The following is an 11,681-nucleotide window of genomic DNA, read 5'->3' as shown; positions in this document are numbered from 1 at the left end:
TAGGAACTGTTGTTAGGAATCATAGTAACCCTTAAACACAAAGTGATTTTCTGAGTTCCCACCTAGAAATGACAAAAAGGCCTCTCTGTCTCTCATTGATTCTCTACCTGTCACATGTAATGCACTGAAACCACAGCCCTTTGTCCCCAGCCAGGCCCCACTGTCCTCCTTATGATTTTCCCAGCTGCTTTACATGCTCTGGTTCAGTCCACTAACACAATATTGCCCTCTTTTTACCATATCACTCCAGTTCACTCTCCATGCATACTTTTCATCCTCCTGCATGTCAAGATCCTAAGCACTCAAAATCTTATTCACTTTGGTCTCCAACTTTTCCTTGTCCCCTCCACTTCTGACACATATATCCTTTGTCAACCTTTTTTATTCTTTCTACATGTCCAAAGAGTTTCAGCACACCCTATTCAGCTATTTCAATTTAACTCTCCTTATTACCACACGTCTCTCTTACCCTATCATTGCCTTACTTGATCAATCCTCCTCCATGAGGATGGCTAAACCTTCAAACATACCTATTTTTGTCCTATTCATTCATCTGTGCTCCTTTGCCCCTGCACCCACCCTATAACTCACCTCAGCTTCCATGGTTCCATTTGCTGCCTGTTAACTCCTTGGTATTTAAAACCCCCTCACTTCAAGTTTTCTCCATTCAAACTCACACCTGAACTAACCTTTCCCAATGCCCTCTTAAAGTAACAGAATACTGAATAGCCTTATATGCTCCAGTGCTTGGCTTATAAGCCTAAATTATATAATCCAATCTTAAGGTAACAACCTTACTTTTGTTCACATTATTCTCAGCTTCTTTCCTTTGCATAATCTTTCATAATACAAACACCAACTTCTGCAGTTTTTCACTTGAATTGCCACCACTGCTGCATTATCAGCAAACAACAACTGTGTACTAAACTGTTACAGATATGAGGAGAAGAAAGACTGGAAGACATGACAGAATTTAAGTAACTATGAGCTATCTTTGATAAGTTTGGTAATATGGAAGGAAAGATAAAGGAGATAGCAGTACAGGGAAAGAGTCAATGGATCCCTTAATAGAATAATGAAGGGTAGAGTTATAAGTATGGAAGTGAAGAAAGGATCAACAGACAGTGTAGTCCTCCTGAGCTTGACCTATACAGCCATAACAAGGACACAGAATGAGTCACAAAGGTCTAGAATCCAGGCTGGAAATGAGCTATTTCAGGGGAGTATGTGGTATGACTAAATGGAATGAAGAAAGAAATGGAGCTTATGAGAGATTTGGTATGGCAGAGAATGTAAAGGGAATTAATTATGGAGTATTAGAGTGGGTGAAACATAATACTTGAAGTGGTTTGGGCATGTTGAAAGACTGCATGATGGGGAGTTTACAAGGACAGTGTATGAAAGTACAAGTAAATGGATTAGTGTGAAGGGGAGAGCACGAGTGACATGGGAAAATAGAATGGAAGAATACTGAAAGGAAGGGAAATGGAGGAATGCATGGAATAATGCATGCAAGTGGAGACCCACTTGATGGGAGTTCCCAGAAGAAAAAGGCATCAGAGATGGAAAACTGACTCACTTCCTAGACTCCCCTCACCTCTAGCATGCTGCACACTCACCACTCAAGTACTTGCATTTACCTACCTCACCAGCCGTCCATAAAAAAATTAAACTGCCATAGAGGCATCAAACACCCTCATCACAGACTCAGCTTCACCTGGAACCATTCACCCTCCTCTCTACCAACTCTCACACACTCTTTACACTATCATTAAAAACTTACAACCTTCATAATGTGGGAAATGGCAAACAAATATGAAATATATATATTTTTTTTTTTTTTTTTTTATACTTTGTCGCTGTCTCCCGCGTTTGCGAGGTAGCGCAAGGAAACAGACGAAAGAAATGGCCCAACCCCCCCCATACACATGTACATACACACGTCCACACACTCAAATATACATACCTACACAGCTTTCCATGGTTTACCCCGGACGCTTCACATGCCTTGATTCAATCCACTGACAGCACGTCAACCCCTGTATACCACATCGCTCCAATTCACTCTATTCCTTGCCCTCCTTTCACCCTCCTGCATGTTCAGGCCCCGATCACACAAAATCCTTTTCACTCCATCTTTCCACCTCCAATTTGGTCTCCCTCTTCTCCTCGTTCCCTCCACCTCCGACACATATATCCTCTTGGTCAATCTTTCCTCACTCATTCTCTCCATGTGCCCAAACCATTTCAAAACACCCTCTTCTGCTCTCTCAACCACACTCTTTTTATTTCCACACATCTCTCTTACCCTTACGTTACTTACTCGATCAAACCACCTCACACCACACATTGTCCTCAAACATCTCATTTCCAGCACATCCATCCTCCTGCGCACAACTCTATCCATATCCCACGCCTCGCAACCATACAACATTGTTGGAACTACTATTCCTTCAAACATACCCATTTTTGCTTTCCGGGATAATGTTCTCGACTTCCACACATTTTTCAAGGCTCCCAAAATTTTCGCCCCCTCCCCCACCCTATGATCCACTTCCGCTTCCATGGTTCCATCCGCTGACAGATCCACTCCCAGATATCTAAAACACTTCACTTCCTCCAGTTTTTCTCCATTCAAACTCACCTCCCAATTGACTTGACCCTCAACCCTACTGTACCTAATAACCTTGCTCTTATTCACATTTACTCTTAACTTTCTTCTTCCACACACTTTACCAAACTCCGTCACCAGCTTCTGCAGTTTCTCACATGAATCCGCCACCAGCGCTGTATCATCAGCAAACAACAACTGACTCACTTCCCAAGCTCTCTCATCCCCAACAGACTTCATACTTGCCCCTCTTTCCAAGACTCTTGCATTTACCTCCCTAACAACCCCATCCATAAACAAATTAAACAACCATGGAGACATCACACACCCCTGCCGCAAACCTACATTCACTGAGAACCAATCACTTTCCTCTCTTCCTACACGTACACATGCCTTGCATCCTCGATAAAAACTTTTCACTGCTTCTAACAACTTGCCTCCCACACCATATATTCCTAATACCTTCCACAGAGCATCTCTATCAACTCTATCATATGCCTTCTCCAGATCCATAAATGCTACATACAAATCCATTTGCTTTTCTAAGTATTTCTCACATACATTCTTCAAAGCAAACACCTGATCCACACATCCTCTACCACTTCTGAAACCACACTGCTCTTCCCCAATCTGATGCTCTGTACATGCCTTCACCCTCTCAATCAATATATATATATATATATATATATATATATATATATATATATATATAAGACGACATTTCCACTTACATGTGGTTATGCTGCGAGTGAAAATCACCTTCAGCAAGGATGTATAATTTTCTTGTGATTGGATGGATGAAAAGGGGTACAATTTCATCACAGACATCATTCCAAAGGAGTACATCCCTTCCTTGCTACTAATTGTAGCACAACCTTGAAGCTGCAGGAGCTCTGTAAATGGGGTTCTGTGGTTAAATGACTAATATTTCTGGTTCAGGCTAGGGTATATATTTTTAATTATATGTATAGCATTAAAGGGATGGCCTTGATTAGGGCCTCAAATGCCCATGCTGTCTTAGTAAAAAAAAAAAAAAAAAAAAAAAAAAACTATCATTACAAATCTGCACTGATCATGAAGATAATCTGCAATTATTGTTTAACAAGTTGTGGAAAATAAAACCAACTGTTTTACCATGACCCTCTTCTATTCACTGTAATAAAACATAGGAGTAATTCTGGCTAAAGTTTGGATTATGTTACATACCATGTCCAACCAGTTATTAAATGTGGAATGAACTTGTTCACTATCATGAAAACAGTATAGATTTTAAATAAATATATATATTTTTTTTTCATACTATTTGCCATTTCCCGCGTTAGCGAGGTAGCGTTAAGAACAGAGAACTGGGCCTTAGAGGGAAATATCCTCACCTGACCCCTTATCTGTTCCTTCTTTTGGAAAATTAAAAAAAAAAAAGAGGGGGGAGGATTTCCAGCCACCCACTCCCTCCCCTTTTAGTCGCCTTCTACGACACGCAGGGAATACGTGGAAAGTATTCTTTCTCCCCTATCCCCAGGGATAAAATATAAAATAAATGCCCAAATTGATTTGCTTGAATAGGAAAAAAATCACAAGATGCAATCCTGTCATACTTGAAAATTCATACTTTTATTATAAAGCTTAATTTTTTTGGAACAAGTTGGGTTAAATAATGAGTTTTACATTTCAAATTGATATACTCAACCTAAAAAATAATAAGAGAATTGTTCAATGCCACAGTAAATTTAGATGCACTGCTCCTTAATCTTTGTGATGAACAATTTACTAAAATGGTCCACAAGTTAAAGCCAGTTAATAAAATTTCTACAAGGGTGCAGAGTGTTAAGGTGAATAAGATGGCACTTCAGTATCATTAAGGTGAGGTCTGACAGTAGGTGAAGTACAAGTTATGAAGATTAGATGTGGATTTTAAAAATGTAAAGAGGAAAGGACAGGAATGCAAATAGATACCAAGTAAGTATGAAGGTAAGCAAAGGTGTGAGGTGGATGAATCAATTAATAGATAAGCAGAAATCTGTTTTAAGATACTGATTTACAGTGAAGACTATGAACACTATTCTATATACTGGAAAAAGGTTTATTAGATGCTAAAAGATTCACTTTGTTCTTGGATGAAATGAACAACTTACTCGATTTGGGGCTGTAAACACAAAAGGTAAGATTTGAAGTTGGAACTGTAAACACAGGAGGTAAAATTAATCTTAAAGGCTTTATTGAAGCTTTTCTACATGCTGTTTTCATGTACTGTCCTAAAATGAATTGTTCACAAAAATTAAAACCTATCAGAAAATTAAAAGACTTACAGGACACAAATTTTTCCCCATTTCAGTAATCCAAGATGTAACCCATATCCCAAAAGCCACCACAATATAAAGTTCAAAGCTCTTAAGCTTGGTGCACTTGTATCTGGAAACTATACCTGTGTAAGATGTAGATGATTTTGCGTATACCATTCAATCATGAATATGGAATCTGGCATATTTAATATAACCATTATATACCAGCAGTTTTTCTGTATTACATGATCTTTATTAAAAGTTATTTTATGGAAAAAATATCATTGCTATGATGTGACTACAGTTAAAGTAATCACAGAACTTTTTCACATACTACAATTATGGCAATACTATTTGGTCAAGAACAGCCCAGCAGTGGATTTGCAAGATATAAATTACACATTGACACCAAGTTTTTCACATGCACCACCATAGCATTCAAAGTCCTTTATGAATGTAAAAACAGCAAAAATTTGCAAGGTCCTATTCCAATTATTATAGAAATGAATAACCTCTTCAATCACTCATAATATTTTTCAAATAAATGCATTTGGTAAGAATATCGAGAAAAGAATTATGTAGAAAAAATGAAAAATATAATTTACTATTATTCAACAATCACACATTGTCTTTAAACTGAAAGTTCTGAAGACTGATGCTCATCCCAGCATGTCACAGATGGTGTCAGTGACCAAATCGCTTGGTGAACACAGTGGTGAGAATTTTTTACATTCAAATAATTCAATAGATTATTCCATTTGTTAAATTTTCGGTTAGCTTAAACTCTGCCTATATTAGATTTGATGTAAGAATGAAACCATGTTGAATGGGGTGAAGTTAAGCAAAGACCCCCCTACAACATGCACTCCCATCAGTTGTAATGTGCTAACGTGCAACCTAAATGTACTCGGAACACTAAATGGCACTAGATCTGGACAGGAAAAAGAAGACCTCAACATTCTATACTAACAATTGTACCCTCCATTTTAAACTGTCACATCGACCGGCTCTTCCACCCTCTCAAAAGTAAATATAACAAAGGTGCAAACCACATAAACTTGTGTACTCAGAACAATCACGACTACCCAGCAACCACAAACACTCAATGCCTTTACAATAAAACAAATTCCTCCAATACAGTCCCACCTCCACATGCTCAGCACTCAGTTATATGCATAACACCAGACCCCTTCCCCACAAACCACTCCGTAACTAACCACCTACCTCCATGTTGAAATAAAAAGCTTACCCACACTGTAAAATTCAGTAACCTCTATTCACAAGCACCCAACCCCTAATGAAATTAAGTCTGACAAAACACTTACATGAGGGTATTAGTTTAGTATGGAGGGGGTGAAGTGTTTGTACATGAAGCTAAGGGTTTCTTGTCTAAAGTTAGTGCCATTTAGTGTTCTGAGGGTATTAATTTGTCACTTTTGTGTTGATGTTAAGGGTGCAAAGAATGAATGTCATTGTGTTGTAAGTAATGTCTAGAATGGCTGACATTTTGTTCAGTGGGAATGGTTGTCTATTTAAGGTAACTAAAGGGTGTAAGCTGGATTCGGGTTTGTATGCAGTTTATGAGAGACTGAAGAGTTTTGTGGAGATGCAGACATTCTGCTGTGTGGTATGTGTTGTTGCTACTTTGGTGTTAGGATGTTGTGATCATAAGGTAGCCTGCCTATAAAAGGCCTTTCATGTTATGATTTGCTGGAGGTAAAGGGAAGTCTTGTTAGATTGTTATTATGATGGCAAGTTTCAAGATGTTAAGGATTTTCTCATTGTGTTCAGGAGTGGTTGAAGATGTCTATGTACTTGGATTTCAAAGGAACCAAAGTGTTTTATGTAAAAATTTGGTATACTGTCAGAGGCATTTCCAAGACAGCTCCTACTGGCTTTAAATGCATTAATTTTAAAAGTGGGGTTGCAAGGTAGGTGGGCAGTTGTTTCAATGGATTTTGTGTAGACTTTTCATTTGTGTCTGATTTTTGGGTTGTGTCTCATGAATGTTTAAATGTTTTCTGGGAGAAGGGATGTCGCTAGAATGGGTCAGAAGTACTTCATGAACACGGACTGGATTGATGAAATGAGTGGGAATCTTTAATATATGCCAAAGTTGGTTGCTGTAGGTCTTGTGGTTCATCGTGATGAGGAGTGCCAGTTATGCAGTCACCTCACACACCTTGTGGCTTACTTCAACTCCTATGGATCCATTCACTGCCATATCCACTTCCAGGTATTTAAAACACTCCATTTCCTCCAAATTCTCTTCGTTCAAACTCACACTACATGTAATCTGTCTCTCTCCACTGCTTAACCTAATAACCTTGCTTTATTTACATTTACTCTCAACTTTCTATCATACACTCTTCCAAACCCAAAAATCAGCTTCTGCAATTTCTCACTCGTCTGCCACCAGTGCTCATTCACCTCCAAACAGCAACTGACTCATCTTCCTGGACACCCCACCCCCAAAAGACTGTCGGCCTGTTCATCTCCAAGACTCTTGCATCCACCTCCCTCATAACCTCATCCATAATACGAATAAACAGACATGGTAACATCACACATTCCTGTCCACAGACCTGGTTTCACCTGGAACCATTCACTCTCCTCTTTTCATACTTGCACACATGCCTTAATCTCTTGACAGAACTCCTCACTGCTTCTAGTACATTTTCTCCCACATCATATAATTGTAACACCTTCCACACAACATAAACTTTATCCTATGCTTTCTCCAGATCCATAAATCCAACACAAAATCCTACTGTTTCTCTAAGTATTTCTCACAAAAATTTCTTCAAAGCAAACACCCAGTCCATACATCCTTTATTGCTCCTGAAGTCACATTGTTCCCAAACTCCCCAGTCTGATGGTATGTGCACGACACCACACTCTCCTAACACTTACCAGGTATACTCAACAAACTTCTGTAATTCAAACAATTACTTCGTTCCCATTGCCTTTATTCAGTGGCACTATACAGACATTCCAACAACCATGTACCTGACTCTAAGTCACATATGTAATGAAAATCCTAACAAGCCAGTCAACATCACAGTTACCCCATTTCTTGAGAAATTCATTTGCAGTCCCATCCATCCGAACCACTTTACCACATTTCATCTCTTGCAAGGCATTAACTATCTCTTCTCTTTTCATTTAATGTTCTGCTATTACTCACTTGCTTTGTACATCACATTCCAAGCAACTCAAATCAGTCACTGTTATCACCAAACATTAAAAAGTCTTTAAAATACTTACCATCTCCACCTCTTCTTTACCTATTACCAATTCCCCATGAGCTATTTCACTGATGTTTCCATTTCCTTTTCTATTCCCATGTGGGAAATGATGTATGTCTGAAAACACACACACACACGTACATTTATATATATATATATATATATATATATATATATATATATATATACACGGGAGACCGATAAAAAAAAAAAAAAAAAAAAAAAAAAAATATATATATATATATACACATACATATGGGAGCGGGGACTGGAAATCCTCCCCTCCCGTTTTTAGTTTTTCAAAAGAAGGAACAGAGGAGGGGGGCCAAGTGAGGATATTCCCTCAAAGGCTCAGTCCTCTGTTCTTAATGCTACCTCACTAATGCGGGAAGTGGTGAATAGTATGAAAAAAAAAAATAATAATATATATATATATCATTAAATTTTAGGGAGAATAAAAAGATGTTCTGGAAGGAGGTAAATAAAAGTGCGTAAGACAAGGGAGCAAATGGGAACTTCAGTGAAGGGCGCAAATGGGGAGGTGATAACAAGTAGTGGTGATGTGAGAAGGAGATGGAGTGAGTATTTTGAAGGTTTGTTGAATGTGTTTGATGATAGAGTGGCAGATATAGGGTGTTTTGGTCGAAGTGGTGTGCAAAGTGCGAGGGTTAGGGAAAATGATTTGGTAAACAGAGAAGAGGTAGTAAAAGCTTTGCGGAAGATGAAAGCCGGCAAGGCAGCAGGTTTGGATGGTATTGCAGTGGAATTTATTAAAAAAGGGGGTGACTGTATTGTTGACTGGTTGGTAAGGTTATTTAATGTATGTATGACTCATGGTGAGGTGCCTGAGGATTGGCGGAATGCGTGCATAGTGCCATTGAACAAAGGCAAAGGGGATAAGAGTGAGTGCTCAAATTACAGAGGTATAAGTCTGTTGAGTATTCCTGGCAAATTATATGGGAGGGTATTGATTGAGAGGGTGAAGGCATGTACAGAGCATCAGATTGGGGAAGAGCAGTGTGGTTTCAGAAGTGGTAGAGGATGTGTGGATCAGGTGTTTGCTTTGAAGAATGTATGTGAGAAATACTTAGAAAAGCAAATGGATTTGTATGTAGCATTTATGGATCTGGGGAAGGCATATGATAAGAGTTGATAGAGATGCTCTGTGGAAGGTATTAAGAATATATGGTGTGGGAGGCAAGTTGTTAGAAGCAGTGAAAAGTTTTTATCGAGGATGTAAGGCATGTGTACGTGTAGGAAGAGAGGAAAGTGATTGGTTCTCAGTGAATGTAGGTTTGCGGCAGGGGTGTGTGATGTCTCCATGGTTGTTTAATTTGTTTATGGATGGGGTTGTTAGGGAGGTGAATGCAAGAGTTTTGGAAAGAGGGGCAAGTATGAAGTCTGTTGGGGATGAAAGAGCTTGGGAAGTGAGTCAGTTGTTGTTCGGTGATGATACAGCGCTGGTGGCTGATTCATGTGAGAAACTGCAGAAGCTGGTGACTGAGTTTGGTAAAGTGTGTGAAAGAAGAAAGTTAAGAGTAAATGTGAATAAGAGCAAGGTTATTAGGTACAGTAGGGTTGAGGGTTAAGTCAATTGGGAGGTGAGTTTGAATGGAGAAAAACTGGAGGAAGTGAAGTGTTTTAGATATCTGGGAGTGGATCTGGCAGCGGATGGAAACATGGAAGCGGAAGTGGATCATAGGGTGGGGGAGGGGGCGAAAATTCTGGGAGCCTTGAAGAATGTGTGGAAGTCGAGAACATTATCTCGGAAAGCAAAAATGGGTATGTTTGAAGGAATAGTGGTTCCAACAATGTTGTACGGTTGCGAGGCGTGGACTATGGATAGAGTTGTGCGCAGGAGGATGGATGTGCTGGAAATGAGATGTTTGAGGACAATGTGTGGTGTGAGGTGGTTTGATCGAGTGAGTAACGTAAGGGTAAGAGAGATGTGTGGAAATAAAAAGAGCGTGGTTGAGAGAGCAGAAGAGGGTGTTTTTCAGTGGTTTGGGCACATGGAGAGAATGAGTGAGGAAAGATTGACCAAGAGGATATATGTGTCGGAGGTGGAGGGAACGAGGAGAAGAGGGAGACCAAATTGGAGGTGGAAAGATGGAGTGAAAAAGATTTTGTGTGATCGGGGCCTGAACATGCAGGAGGGTGAAAGGAGGGCAAGGAATAGAGTGAATTGGAGCGATGTGGTATACCGGGGTTGACGTGCTGTCAGTGGATTGAATCAAGGCATGTGAAGCGTCTGGGGTAAACCATGGAAAGCTGTGTAGGTATGTATATTTGCGTGTGTGGACGTATGTATATACATGTGTATGGGGGGGGTTGGGCCATTTCTTTCGTCTGTTTCCTTGCGCTACCTCGCAAACGCGGGAGACAGCGACAAAGTAAAATAAAAAATAAATAAATCTAAATATGTATATGTATGTATACATTGAAATGTATAGGTATGTATATGTGCTTGTGTGGGCGCTTATGTATGTACATGTGTATGTGGTTGGGTTGGGCAATTCTTTCATCTGTTTCCTTGTGCTACCTCGCTAACGCAGAAGACAGCGACCAGGTATAATAATAATAATAATAATAATAATAATAATAATAATAATAAATACTTCACATAAGAGGTTATTCATTTCTTATTACAACTAACCTAAAATATAGTTTTCCTATGCTGAAATGAGAATGACTTAATTCATCTGAATGTACCCACACCATCTCTTTAGTCCCTTAATTTGAAATATACTTGCATTATATTGATTAAATTACTTTCTCAAAGGCAGTTAGTCTCCCTATAAGCTAACATTTTTGTCAAAAATTATGAGGCCCAGTATAATTATTACCAAAACCCAAAGCTGGTAAATGAACCTTTGTCCAATTGAGCATACAATGATCCCAGTGCAAAATTATATACATTTATTTGGCATCACTGCCTTGTTTTACATCAACTTGATTAAACTATATATACATTGTGATGTTCAGAACCATACGCTCTAATTGTTATGGCTTTTGATGGACATACATGATCCAAACCTTCTAAGTGAACAGGCCTGACAAAAGTGTAGGCAAAATGTGGACCATCTACAAAGAAAAAAAAATTCTGCCAGAAGCAGAAGGGCTGAACTGCAAAGCATGACCTCGATGAGTGTGAACAAGAGTGATGACTTTGGTACAATCATTGCCTGAGGAGCTAAAGTCAACCAAAATGTTAAGAACTCTCACTTTCTTGGTTCATAATTCCACTTCAGACATTAGAAATTGTTTCCGTAACTTGACATATAACAAGCCAGGCAAAGTGACCATACACCAGGTCTGCATTGCAGTCAAACCAAATATGACTTCCATTACAGTAAATATCATTACCCATTGCTTTTCCAACAACTGAGTTAACACTAAATGATTACCCTGATGGGTTTATTTCAATTGTTAATAGGAAAATTTGTGGCATCTAGGTTCTATCAAAAAGATGGGAAGAAATTGCCCTTTACCTTGCTAATATTGAATAAACTTCGATTATGACCAAATATTAATCTTTCAATC

This window comes from Panulirus ornatus, chromosome 59, assembly GCF_036320965.1.
Source record: "Panulirus ornatus isolate Po-2019 chromosome 59, ASM3632096v1, whole genome shotgun sequence".
Lineage (NCBI taxonomy): Eukaryota > Metazoa > Arthropoda > Malacostraca > Decapoda > Palinuridae > Panulirus > Panulirus ornatus.
This window is presented reverse-complemented; position numbering follows the sequence as displayed.